This window comes from Mandrillus leucophaeus, unplaced genomic scaffold, assembly GCF_000951045.1.
Source record: "Mandrillus leucophaeus isolate KB7577 unplaced genomic scaffold, Mleu.le_1.0 Scaffold100, whole genome shotgun sequence".
Classification (NCBI taxonomy): Eukaryota; Metazoa; Chordata; class Mammalia; order Primates; family Cercopithecidae; genus Mandrillus; species Mandrillus leucophaeus.
Genome location: NW_012098099.1, coordinates 2281979 through 2295653, shown reverse-complemented (window position 1 = coordinate 2295653; position 13675 = coordinate 2281979). Strand labels below are relative to the sequence as shown.

Here is a 13675-nt window from a genome sequence, read left to right as displayed (position 1 = left end):
GGCCCCCGTGCCCAGGTTCGCCCCTGTTCTCACGCTGCTGAGTCAGGCTCTGGGCTCATGGAGCCCCCTGCAGTCTAGGGCGTGTCTTCTGCACTATCTAATTTCTTTCTAGAGCCATCTGCGAGAGAGGCACGCAGAATATGTATTTTCTAAGAAATACTTTTTGTATTTTAAAAGACTGTCGCAGGACTACAAACGGTGTGGGAAATTGATAAAAAGAAAATTTCACCCACAAACTTATCAAATTGTTACAGCTATTAAAATTTTGGTCTACTCCCTTTAGGTTTTTTGTTTATTTTAAAGCAAATTTTACATACTATGATCAAAAGCCATATGTTACCCTAATCTTTTTTAACTTAACATTGTACCTTATAGGTTCTTATTTGCCATGTTATTAGCTGGTCTCCTATTTTTAATGACTGCACAGTACTCCTTACAGGGGCAAAGCTGCAAGTTTCTTTTAAGAACTGGTCTGACCATTCACCTTTGCACATCTGTTGTGACAAAGGGCACCCTCTTTTTGAGACGTCATCTTGCTTGTGGCCCCTTTAAGACCTGATTTCTAATTTGGGATGACCACCTGTCTCCTTTCCAGAGCCCTGCCATTCCCCCTAAGTGTGTTCCTCTCACTGTCTCTCTTTATGGCATTTGTATCATGGGGAGTTGCAAAGTGAATTTTCATGGTTTGAAACTTCAGTGGACTGTAAGATCTATAGCAAAAGGGCACTATTAGTTTATAGAACAAAATCAAATTTGATAATATCATTTATCCTAAAAGCATTTGTACAAGTATTAGGTGACTTGAAGAAAGTGTGGAAAGGGCAGACCCTTTCAAACAATATCAAGGGTGTAAAATAATGCATTATGAAATGCAGAGCAGCACAGTCATCATGGTGAACTGGGAATTGATTCCAAGTCTTTCAAGAACATGAATGTTTTCAGTAGGGTCTTGAAGGGCACAGCAATAATAATAACAACCAACAGTTGAATACTTCTTATATATGAGGCATGACACTGAGGATTTTACATGTATTATATAATTTAGTTTAAATCTCACAATAACTTGACAGTATAGGTTTTATGATCTCCGTTTTACAGACAATAACTCTGAGGTCTAGGGAGATTAAGCAACTTTCTTAAGATCACACAGCTAATACTTGAGGAAGCTGGGTGGATTCTGACGCCTATGGTATACCAGGTTCACATTCATTCATTCATTTATTTAATAAGCATTTGTTCATGTTAGGCACTGTGTATAAACAGAGTGATTCCTGGCTTTTGGGGAGGTCAGAGTCTGGAGGTGAAGCCACATAAATAAAAAAAAAATTCCGATACAGTGGTATGAGGGGTGAGAGCTGGGGTGTGATGAGAAGAACTCAGCTGGGCACCTAACCCAGGCTTCCTGGAGGAGCTGAAATGAGAGTGAGTTCCAAAACACCTGTAGAGGTTTCCCAGGGAGATGTGGAGAGACTGCTGGTCCAGGGGGATGCAGGTGTATCCATGCCTGGTATGTGTGTGCCATCCTGGAGTGTATAGATCTGAGTAAATTCCAAAAACCGCAGACCACTCATTATTAGGGCTGAAGCACAGGACATGGCGGAGGGTCATACTGAAGGAGTTTTAAACCGTGGAATTTGTGATTAGATTATATAAAGATCCATGGATGTGTCCTTAAGGATGCATTCCCATAATATGGACACAAAATGGAGCAATGTGGAGCAAGAGTAGAAGTGAGAACACAACCTTGGAGATTTTCGTAGTGGTCCAGGTGAGAGATGGGTAGTAGCAATGGGAATGGTGAGCAGGGGGCAAGTGAATGCATCAGGGAAGTATTGAAGAGATTCAATTGAGAAACATGTAAATGATTGGATGGGTTGTGGCAGGTGTGGTGAGGGAGAGGAAAAAGTTAAAGAGGCCCCCATTTTTGGCTTGTGAAGCTAATGGTACTGATGGCATAGGGTAGATGGTGATGCTGTTCCTTGCAACAGGGTTTGACTTTGTGCACTTCTAATTAAGGGTGAATTGGTATCCTATGTAATTTTCTGTGAAGACTTGTACAGTAGTGGCGCATTGATGAATAGTCATATTGAAGATGGACTGGGATGGCCCAGAGCACACTGCTGAAGCAGAGGAGTGTGCCAAAGAGAAGGACAAGGGCTAATCTTCCCAAAGGTAGTATTATTTTTTTACAATTAAAAAAATTAGGCTTTAGAGTCAGACAAATCTGGATCTGAGTCCAGACCCTGAATATGGGTCTTTGGGTAAGTTACTAAAGTTTTCTGAGTCTCAGTATCCTCATTTACAAAATGGGAATACTTATAATGCCTAATTTATTGGATTATTGTGAGAATTAAATGAGTTCAAGTATATAAAACATATAGTACAATGTCTGATAGTACACACAAGATGCTCTGTTCATGACCAGGGTTGGGCCCATCACTACCACTATCATCATCATCCTGGTAAAGTTACCAGAGCCCAGAGACTTGCTACCAGCCCTTTGGGCTCAGAAACTTGATCCAGCAGCACACACAGACCCTTCCTTTGGGAGCAACCTGTGAGTAAGGAAACTCAAATGCTAAACTGTCTATTTCAATAAGTTTTATCGTTGGTATGCGGACCAGGATTCTCAAATCCACAAGACTAGGTCATTCTCTCCCTGTAGTCAGAACTATGTGGGGAGCCAAATTATCATCAGGCAGTTGTGAGCAAAGAGTTGGAGCAAATTCACTGAACAAACATCTAATAATTGCCTGCCCTAGGTTAGGCTATATGCGCAATATGGAGTTTTCCATCATGAATAAGACAGGCCAGCCCAGGGTAAGGTTTGATGGTAATCAGGCAAAGGCAAAGTGATGCATTCATTTTCACAATAGAGATGAGTTGGTGGTTCTGTGCTACCCCAATTGTGCTGCTCCTGACCCCTTCCACTTGGAATGGACCCTTGGTGAGTACTGCTCAAGTCTGTTTGAGCAACCCTTCTTCCATGACTCCATGACTGATTAATATAACCTTTAGATGTGTGTTTTATACCTTTAGTGGAGTCACAGCCAACTCTTGCTGGCCTAGAAGCATTTTTGCCCCTTTGTGGTGATTTCTCATTCCTCTGCCCTAGTCCAATAGGTGCTGGTTTCACAGTTAAACTTCTAAAAGACATTTTTTTTCCCTTTCTTTCCGAGTTCTTGGCAAGATTCTTTCTCACAGTCACATCACTGGCCTGAAGTCAGATGTGGAAAAGAATGTTTAATGCATAAACACATTTTTAAGCTCTTTAAGTGTAGATTTGTTGGAACAAACTCAGAAATTTTTTCAGGTATTAACAGTCTGGCCAAGCAACCAGATGTTATTTGAAGAAAATATGGATGAGTTGTCTCTTCACATTTATGAGTAAGTTGAGAAGTAAGTTTTAGAATTGGATCTACTTCTTAAGATTTTCGTTTTTTATCCAGATAGTTATGGAAAATCCCATTGATAGTTACTGTGGAATGACTAGGATTTTCCAGGCTCTCTTTTCCCTGAGATGATGGAAAAGATTAAACAACTTTACAGGCTTCAGATAAGACAAGCCTGAGCAGCGAATGGGAAATTTTAGTAATTGATACCATTTTTATTTTCTAATTCCAACTGTCTTTTCCGACTCCTTGACTAAATTCACAAGTATTTATTTGAAAGACTGAAGGAAAATCAAGAAGATTATTTTCATATTTCAGGCAACATTTTGAACTTTATGGGGGAAGCAACGTTGATACACAATGAACCCTCTCAGGCCACCAGTAACTTTAGGCTTCCCCTTACAAAATGGTGGCTTGGGTGTTGGAATCAATGAAGCTCTTAATGCAGAGTAAGCAGAGAGGCAGTAAAACAATATGCACAGTCTGGTATCTTGGAATATTATTTCATCACCAATCCTACATGTTCTATTAAGGATTTGTATTTGTAAAACATGAAAAATATGTCACAAATGGAGCAGCAGGTGGATTCTTATTCAAATTCTGATTAATTCATGTCTGCTTCTCTTGATTCTCCCACAGCATATTATTTCTTGGAGAAGAGAATAACATTAACCTTCTCTTTCTTTAAACAGAGAATCAGCCTCCTGTAGTGGAGAGAGTAGGGGGATTCATGTTAGACCATGATGGAGTGACAACCATGGCCTCTAATCCTGCCTTCACCCCAATAAGGTCCTCAACATTTCAGAACCTCTGTGTTTTTCATCTTTTAATTTAATTTGAATAATGCCTACAATGTTGATACTAAATCACTTTTAGGCTTTCATTTGTTAAATGCTAGGTACAGATAGGATTAAATGATACCCTGAAGGTACCAATTGCACTTTTATTATATCAGGCTGATTCACTGTTTCTAATGCAACGAACTTGACACAGATTTTAAATTTTTTCTCAACCTATCCCATTATGTAGACGAATTAATTCAAAGTTATTTTTCTTCCTTCTCTTTTTCACCTAAGCCTGTCTTATGAATAGAGAAAGAGAAGAGGCTACCTTGAAATGCCTCGGGCCCAAACTCAGAAGGCTCTGCACTCAATTGAGCCTCCCTTCCTACTAAGAATGGAATAATGTTTTTATAGGGGTGTTGGTCCAAGTATCAGCTGTGGATGATTAATTCCCAGGGCTGTTATCACCTAAGGTAACTTCAGTAATCTTATGTGTTTGGAAAAGAGGATGAGGATTATTTTTCAAATCCATACTTTTGTTTTATTTTGAAACAATCTCACACCTACAGAAAAGTTGCAATTATAATACAAAGAACTTTCCCCTGCCTGAACTGTTTGATAGTAAGTTGCCAAACTGATATATCCATGATCTCCCCCAGCAAGGACTTTCTCCTGCATAACCACAATACAACCATATAAGTCAGGAGATTAACACCAGTTCATTTTGACCATCTGAAATTCAGGTGTCATTCATGTTTTGCCAGTTGTTCTTTGTATGTTTTAAAAAAAAAAAAAAAAAAAAAAAAGAAAGAAAGAAAAGAAAAGAAAAGATTTAAGTGCAAGCATTACATTTAAATGTGGTGTCTCTGTGGTCTCTTTCTGTCTGGAACATTTCCTAGGTATTCCTTGCACTTTAGAACTTTTAAAGATTGCAGGCCAGTTATTTTGTAGAATGTTCCTTGATTTGAGTTTGTCTGATGTTTCCTCATAATTAGCTTCAAGTTACTTACCTTTGGCAGGAATATCAGGGATAATACTCTCTTCTAACTGCATCCTGATGTTCACTTTGATCACCTGATTGACTGCTGTCTGCCAGGCTTCTTCACTGTGAAATGATACACTTTTTTTTAATTAACAAGATTTGGTAGGGAAATATTTTAAAACCATGTACATATCCCATTCTTCATTAATCTTCTGAATTATACTTTATTTGTATCAGTGTGCACTCAAGCCTTCTCATTTTGTTCTATTTGCTCTCATTGTTTACTTTGCTGTTCATAATGTCCTAGATTTGGCCAGTGGAAGCCTCTTCAAATTGGTTTCTATGTTCTTTTGATGTGTTTGAGCACTTCCTTGCTTTCTGGCACAGCAAGATATTCTAAGATCATCTTTATTTTCCTGCCCTAGTCCTAGGATAAACCATTTTTCAAGAAGCCCTGGTTACTTTTCTTGGAGAATAATATGTGGAAGTCAGGACCTGTGCTGTAGTCATGTTCAGTGCTATCAGGTGGCACTGCTACCAGGTCCTCTCAAGGGACAAAGCACGGGGTGTTAAGTTTGAATACACACACCCCTCCCCCCACATACTCATACATATATACACATTTACATCTATATTTATTTCTGAACCTCCAGTTCTAATCCATAGAGGTGTTTAAACTGATGCTTTCTTTCTAATCCGACACTACATGGTCCATTCTAGTTTTTTTTTCCCCTTTCATTTTTGCTATTCCCTTCTCAGACAGTGAGAAAACTGGCTCGTAATATTCAATTGCAGTAGGTAACCAATCATGTATCGTTATGCTGTCTCCTTCACACATGGGCTCCGCACTCCAGGCCAGCCCATGTAGAAGCATATCTTTCTTGGTCCTACCTAATGGCTTTAGTCTAAATTGTTCAAGAGAAAGGAGAAGGTCAAATTATGTTCTTAACATATGTTTATATTCCTTTGGGCTTCTCAATATGTCATCATTACAGATCCTCAGAGGGTTTCTCTGTGTGACTGGGGGAGGCAGACGAATATAAAGTGCTCAATAAATCTATTTGATCATGAATTTTGTTTTGCATGGATTGGATTTTCATTTTAAGAAAGCATGACTTTGTGAATATTAGGAGAATGACTTCTCCTTTGACCTTTACTCCATCATTTTGGTCTCAGATGGCTGGAGCTAGCATATTCTTTTATGAGCTCAGTAAGTCTTGACTGCTTGTGGCCTCCTGATCCTCAAAGAATAAACCATGCTGATTTGCAGTACTTGAGTTTTGCAGTATTTGAGTTTTTCTTCAAGAAACAGATTTTCTTGGAAGCACACAAAGTTTGATTTAAGGGACTTAATTCAGTGGGTCTATAGACCCTGGATTTCAGAGAACTAATGCTGAGATGGGGAGGGAGAAGTAGGCACTAGGGAAAAAAGATCCAAAGAAGATAAGCCCAGGAGAGTAAGGAGGCTGATGGAATGTAAGACTAATTTACAAATGGAAGCCAGAGGTGGTCACTATACTGCTTTGAAAACATCTTTACTTTCTCCAATAACCTTGAGCTGTTTCTTCCTGATTCTGACCTTGAGGATGGTGGTCAGGGGCAAAGTGCCCAAAGATCTGAAAATATTCCACCAATTAGTGGTTTGTTTTTCCTGGAATAAATATAATAGTCTTAGATTTCACCAATTCCAGTAAAAAATTTCTATTTTCCCCCTTAACATTTTCTTTTATTTTACCCATCTTTAAATAAAAATAACTTCTCTTGATCTTACCAGCTGAAATCTCATTCTCCTCTTCTATTTAAAGCAAATCTCTTGCTAACTACAATTTTTGTACTCCTATGCTCTCTTGAAAAACCTCCAATCACTTTTTTCACCATTCTATTGAAAATACTCTGGTCAAAAGCAAGAGGCTGTACATTACTAATCAACTAATCTTTGATCAGTCCTCATCTTATTGTAGATTAATTCCCCAATCCTGATGCACTTTCTTCACTTGATTTTCAACCTGCTGGTTTTCTGGTTTTCCTCCTCCCACCTTATTTCCTCTCCTCAAGCCTTGTTGCTCTCTCTGCTCTTCTCTGGACTGCTGATAGTGGACTCTCCCAGGGCTCAGGTTCTCATCTCTTTACGTTTCTACCTATACCCTAATTTTGATATATACTGAATCTGACCATACCTCCATGGTTATTCTGGTCCAGACCTTTATTATGTCTTGGCTGGATGTTTATGATAGCCTCCTAATAGGTCTTCCCGCTTCTGACCTTGCCCCCTTTAGTCTCTTCTCCACATAGAAACCCCAGGGTTCTCTTGAAAATATGTCATGCCACTCCTTGGCTCAGGATCTGCTCCCCAGCCTCTTCCCTACCTTATCTCTGTCACCAGCTCACTCATTGTGGACCTGACCTCAGCACACTGACCCCATTGGCACTTGAATCTGTCATTGCCTCTGCCTTGGAAGCCTTTTTCCTAAGAAGCTGCATGACCTACTCCCAAATTAAACTGTTTCTCCACTCAACATTCTCAGTGCCCCCTAACTGCTTTATATTAATATATCTAAGGCACTTACGACTATCTGGCAGAGAGTTTAATATTAAAGTTTGTTCCTTCATCTCTCCTACCTTCCCTTACGCACAGTAAGGCTCCATAAGGCCAGGGGTTTTGTATGGTTGTTGCTGTATCTCTAACTCCTCAGAACACTTTACATTCTTTTCAACATACTATGTGGGACCTAAATGAATGCTTGCCCCGTACAAAAGGAACTGTGTTCTGATGTCGGAGAAGGCGATTCCCAAGCTCCATTTTCTAACAGCTAAGAGCAGGGCCTGACTAATTTTTTTTTGAATCAGTGAATGACGGAAATGAATAACTGATAATATACATTCATTGTGGAAGGATATCTAAATAATAGATATGTATTTTCTTTCCTTTCTTCCTTATAATTAAATTTCTTAGACAATAAAATGATAGATTTATGTAATGGTTTCATGGTTTCTCGTTTATATGTTATGTTATACCTCTTCTATGTTAAGAATGATTTTTGACATCGAATTACACTGCAGTGTTTTTCAAAGTTTTCCAGTAGGGTTGAAGTAGAGCTTCCCTAGGAGGGCACACCACCACCCCCAGAGAGTGGATGCCCCAAACTCCTTTCGCCCATGAGCCACTCCCCAACTGCCCTCTCATCAGACACTGTCTTCAGTATCTCTTTTGTGCCTCCATTTCAATTTTGGGGAATTTCACCCAATGTGGGCATTTGAGATTTATTTCCAAAGCACTCACAGTTTCTCAGAAGCAGGGCCTCTTTGAGTCAGGAGGCCATCTGAAGAGGAATCAGATCCTTAGCAGGGTGCCTAAGTTACCCTCAGGCCCCCCAAAGAAAGAAGAAACTCTTGGGATGATGGCTTCCCTAAAGAAGGCAACTTCTCCTGGAGGAAAAGGATATGATGCTTTGGATGACTCCTGCCTGCTCACAGAAGGCTGCTTTTATTGTGGCTTAAAGTTAGATCTTCTGGTAGAGTTCTAGAACATGAGCCCTGCCAATGAACTACAGCCAAAAGCTCACCTCAGAAGAGGCACCAGAGTCACAGACCCAGCTCTCTCAGGGAAGACACTGCTCCAGAGCATCTCAGAAGCCACCAGGGATGCCACTGGCAGATGGGAAGCCGGTGGTGCAGGGCCGAGGGCACACCTCTCTGCCTGATGCAACACTGTCAGCAATAGGTAACATATAACTTATGAAAAGTATCTGTGGCACCATGAATCCCCAGGCTCATTGCCATGGCATCTGGGAGAAGATATGGTGGATGCAAGTCCCTTCCAGGTTGCTTAACAATACTGCTTCCCAGAGTGTCTCACCAAGATGCTGATGGGCCAGGACGTTCAGGCTGAGAAAGGCAGAAGGGGCCAATGACACCCCAGAGTCTCTGGGCTGGCTGAAGTCAAGGGCAGCAGCACTTGGGCAACTCTAGGGCAACTCTTGGCAGAGGGACCCTGCTTGAAGTGGGAGGCAGAGGCAGCGAATGTGGAGAAAGCATGAGAGGATGGAAGCTCCCATTTCAGAAGAAACAGGGCTGTGGAGCAGTGAAAGATTCTACCAGTTGGCACTCTTGGGAGTGAAGGATGGGGGAAGAGAATCTGCCCCAGATTTCATATCCACTGGAAATGTCACATCAAGTGCTGTGTCTTGGCATGGATTGTGTTTCCTGTAGGTGTGGGAGTTCTTCTCACAGTCAAGCCCTCCACCTGTCCCTTGTCACACACCTTGTCCTTTTGAATAGAGGTTCTCATCCTAGCCCAGCTTCAGGCATGACCTGGCTTACCCTTGGACCCCAGAGATCTCACCATTCTGAGGTTTCAACTCTCCTTAAGGAGTTAGGAAATGAAGAGTGGGAATCCACTTCTCGGGCATCAGAACACAGTTCCTTTTGCACAGGACAAGTATTTATTTAGGTTCCACTTAGTATATTGAAATGAATTAGAAGTGTTTTGGTGGTTTGTAGTCCTCTTTCATCATGCTGAATCAAGCCTCACTCAAAAAGGTCAATTTCTGCCGTTGCTAAAACACAGAGGAATTTTTATAGTGTGTGTGTTTGCATAAGTTTATAAGGAGCTTTGTCACCAGGTCTTCTATTTTAGAAAAACAAGCCATTTTACTCCTTTTATAGTTCAATGCAACTTATTTTATACTAATTTTCTTATTTACCTTTATTTCAATTCATGTTTTAGTCAGCTAGAGAAATGATTCAATTTTTTTTTCAAAGAACACACTAAGGTTGCATACTTTCAGAGATTTTCAATGTCTGACCACGTCTACTTATTGCCATTTAAATAATGATTTTTTTTGGTGTATACAATTTGAGTAAAAATAGTCTTTTTGCTTATATATGTTTATGGCATTTACAGCTCTCAAAGATAAGTCTGAGGCTGGGTGCGATGGCTCACGCCTGTAATCCCAGCATTTTGGGAGGCCGAGGCGGGTGGATCACCTGAGGTCAGGAGTTTGAGACCAGTCTGGCCAACATGGTGAAACCCTGTCTCTACTAAAAATACAAAAATTAGCTGGGCGTGGTGGCATGCGCCTGTAATCCCAGCTACCCAGGAGGCTGAGGCAGGAGAATCGCTGGAACCTGGGGGGCAGAGGCTGCAGTGAGCTGAGATTGCACCACTGCACTTCAGCCTGGGCGGCAACTGTCTCTTATACACATCTAGATGTGTATAAGAGACAGGTTTGATACTCTGCTTTCTTTTGGTTCCTTATAGAATCTCTTTCTGATTATCTGTTCTGGTTCTCTTACATTACATCTGTCTTCCAAATGTCTTCTTTGCTTTAGCCTTTTCATTATTTCATATGTTTTTTTCCCCTCTGAATTCTACAATAATACCCTCTAAGTCACTGTCTGTGAGGTGGTTTTTTTTTGTTGTTGTTGTTTTCATTTTTTGTTTTTGCCGCAATCTGCTTTACACTGCCACGACTGCATTTTTAATTTCTAATTTTTTAGTTTATTTACTTATTTATTTAGAGATGACATCTCACTCTGTTGCCCAAGCTGGCCTCAAACTCCTGGGCTCAAGTGGTCTGCTTACCTTGGCCTCCCAAGTATCTGGGACTACAGCCCCTTGGCACTGCACCCCGCTTGTATTTTTTATTTTGATAATGATATTTTTCATCAGAAAGCTATCCTTGTGGTCACACATTATTCCTTTTCGATTGTAAACACAGTCTATCCCAAATCCCAGTGAAAATAAAAAATAAGATTTATATTTCAGAGTTTCATTAAATGTTAGCTGGAAGAGTTTGCATGAGTTTATATTTCAACATGGTGGGAATTGATCTATTTCTGCTAAATGGCATCATGCTGACTCTGCACTGTCCTTCCCATCCTTCTTAGAATACCCCCTGCTGTGTCGTTCTAGAAGCCACGGAGCACCATGGCAACCTGGATATCTCAGTACTAATGATGCTGTTTCTTTTCGTGGTGGTAAAACAAAAGCCAGCCTGCACTACTGTCTCATGAGAAATTTTTTATTATCTTTCATCAGATGAAAGAGTATTTGCCTACACATTGCCAATATTCATCCAGATATATTTTGGGGAAAAAAAGCTCTTCAATTTCTCAAGCCCTTTTTTTCATCTTTTGAACTAGAATCCAAGTCCTGGAGGCCCATCACCTTACAGTTTCTTAAATGGCAAACATAATTATTCTTTGATTTTGCTTTTCCTCAGGCTGCATTCTTAAGTAATTTAATTTTCCTTTTGTTATATGTGATTGGCAACAATATGCACGATGAGTTTATATCTAACACAATTTTGAAATAGTGTTTTTTCTTTTTTATGTCTCATAATCATTGCAGGGTGTAACTCAAATTTAGTATACGCCAGCATGGCAAGTGGCCGCAGCTCAATTCTTCCTCCTGAGAGTCAGATGGCCAGCATGCATTACTAATCTATTATAGTGCGTATTAAACAAATCCAAAGTTTGTTCAATTTTTTCCATAAAGACCAAAGTCCTTTTGTAATCACAATATAATATTTGTCTACTCCCTTTTCTGTAATTTAATATATTTTGGATGGTCAAGCAGTTCTACATGGATGGGAAGAATCACTCCTTCCCCCCGTTGAGAGCGGGGCACATAGTGTTTAAGAGTTAGAATGAGTCTGGTTGACCCCATACTTAACTACGAAGTTATGCTCTGAGCCTCATATTTTCTCATCAGTTAAAAAAAAATAAAAATGCTAGTAACATGTTCAACCAGCTGAATTTGCCAGTCTGTAACCTCTGCTTTGGATATGTTCTTTTTTTCCTAACTACTCCAAATCATGACAGAAAAACACTTGTCTCTTGACTGTGAAGGCAGTAAATGCTCAGGTTCACCTACACCCAGGCCAGGCTCTGGTATTTTGGTTTCTAGGATTAGTCAAATCTTTGGGCCCTGCTCATTCTGAGAGGGAAGGCTCTCATAGAGTTTTTGTAATGAATTGAGTAGATGTTATCCACAAAGGAGTGGTTTTTATTCATTTCATTAAGGATATTTACAGCTATAAGTGTCAGAAAATCTGACTAGCAAATGCTAAAATATAAGAACATTTGTTGTTTACTCCAGAATTCTTGGGATACATGTTCCTAGGTCTGATTTAACAGTTTCATCAAGACCCCAGGCTTATCTGCATCCCCTTACTCTACCATTCTTAGCATGATGGCTCATAGTTGCAAGATTGCATGTTGACTTGTTGCCTCATGGTTTCAAGATGGCTGCCTCTGCTCCAAGCATTATGTCCTCTCCCAACTACATTCAAAGACAGGAAGTGAAGGAAGTAGCTTCCCTAGAACAAGGACTCTCCCTTTTTTTTCTTTTTCCTTTGAGAGAGAGGAGGAATCTCCAGAGGATTCTCTCTCATTACAGACTTTCCTTTAGATCTTCAAAGCCAGAACCAGATACCTTTAGCTCTAAGGGAGACTAAGAAAATGAGTACAATCAGCCTTCCGCATCCATGGATTCCATATCCGTGGATTCCACCAACTACAGATGGAAAATATTCTTTTAAAAAATTAAAAATGGCCAGGTATGGTGGTTCATGCCTGTAATACCAGCACTTTGGGGGGCTGATGTGAGAGGATCTGTTAAGGCCAGGAGTTTGAGACCAGCCTGGGCAATATGGCAAAACCCCATCTCTACAAAAACTATGTAAAAGGTCCAGGTGTGGTGGCATGTGCCTGTGGTCCCAGCTACTTGGGAGGCTGGGGCAGGAAGGTTGTTTGAGCCTGAGAGGCAAAGGTTGCAGTAAGCGAAAATCATTCCATTGCACTCCAGCCTGGGTGACAGAGTGAAACTCTGTCTTAAAAAAAAAAAAAAAGTTAACTATGACAATAAAAATAATACAAATAAAAATATAGAGTATAATCACTATTTATATAGCATTTACATTGTATAAAGATTATAAATAATCTAGAAATAATTTATAGTATACAGGAGAATATGCATAGGTTATACTAAACTATGCATATTATCTAAATATTAAACCATTTTATCTAAGGGACTTGAGCATCTGTAGATTTTGATATCTGCAGGGCTCCAATCTTCCATGGAGTCGAGGGACTACTCAGTATGATTTTCTCAACCTCCATATTGAGAGACAGACAAGGGAGAAGGGGTACAAATGCCTGCTGGGTCTTTTAGGAAGGGGCCCACCATAGTACTCAGAATGTTCTGTCCTTCATCTCTCTATCCCACCTGGATGAATTAGCCCTTCTTTGTTACGTAGTAGAGCAATTCATATGTGTACATGTTAAATGATTTGTTTCCCTGTTAAACGTTAACTGATGACAATAAACACAAATGTGAGATTTTCTTGTCATGGTTATGATGACTTACATTTATATAACAATTTTATATCTATTATCTCACATTCTGTTCATAAGAATGTCGAGCACCATGGCAACCTGGATATCTCAGTACTAATGATGCTGTTTCTTTTCGTGGTGGTAAAACAAAAGCCAGCCTGCACTACTGTCTCATGAGA

At 40.0% G+C, this 13675-nt stretch overlaps 1 protein-coding gene across 1 annotated transcript in view; it reads left to right on the top strand.

Annotated features, from left to right (window-relative positions):
• EPDR1 (ependymin related 1) overlaps window positions 1-13675 on the top strand; it is a 32054-nt gene that overhangs the window by 978 nt on the left and 17401 nt on the right.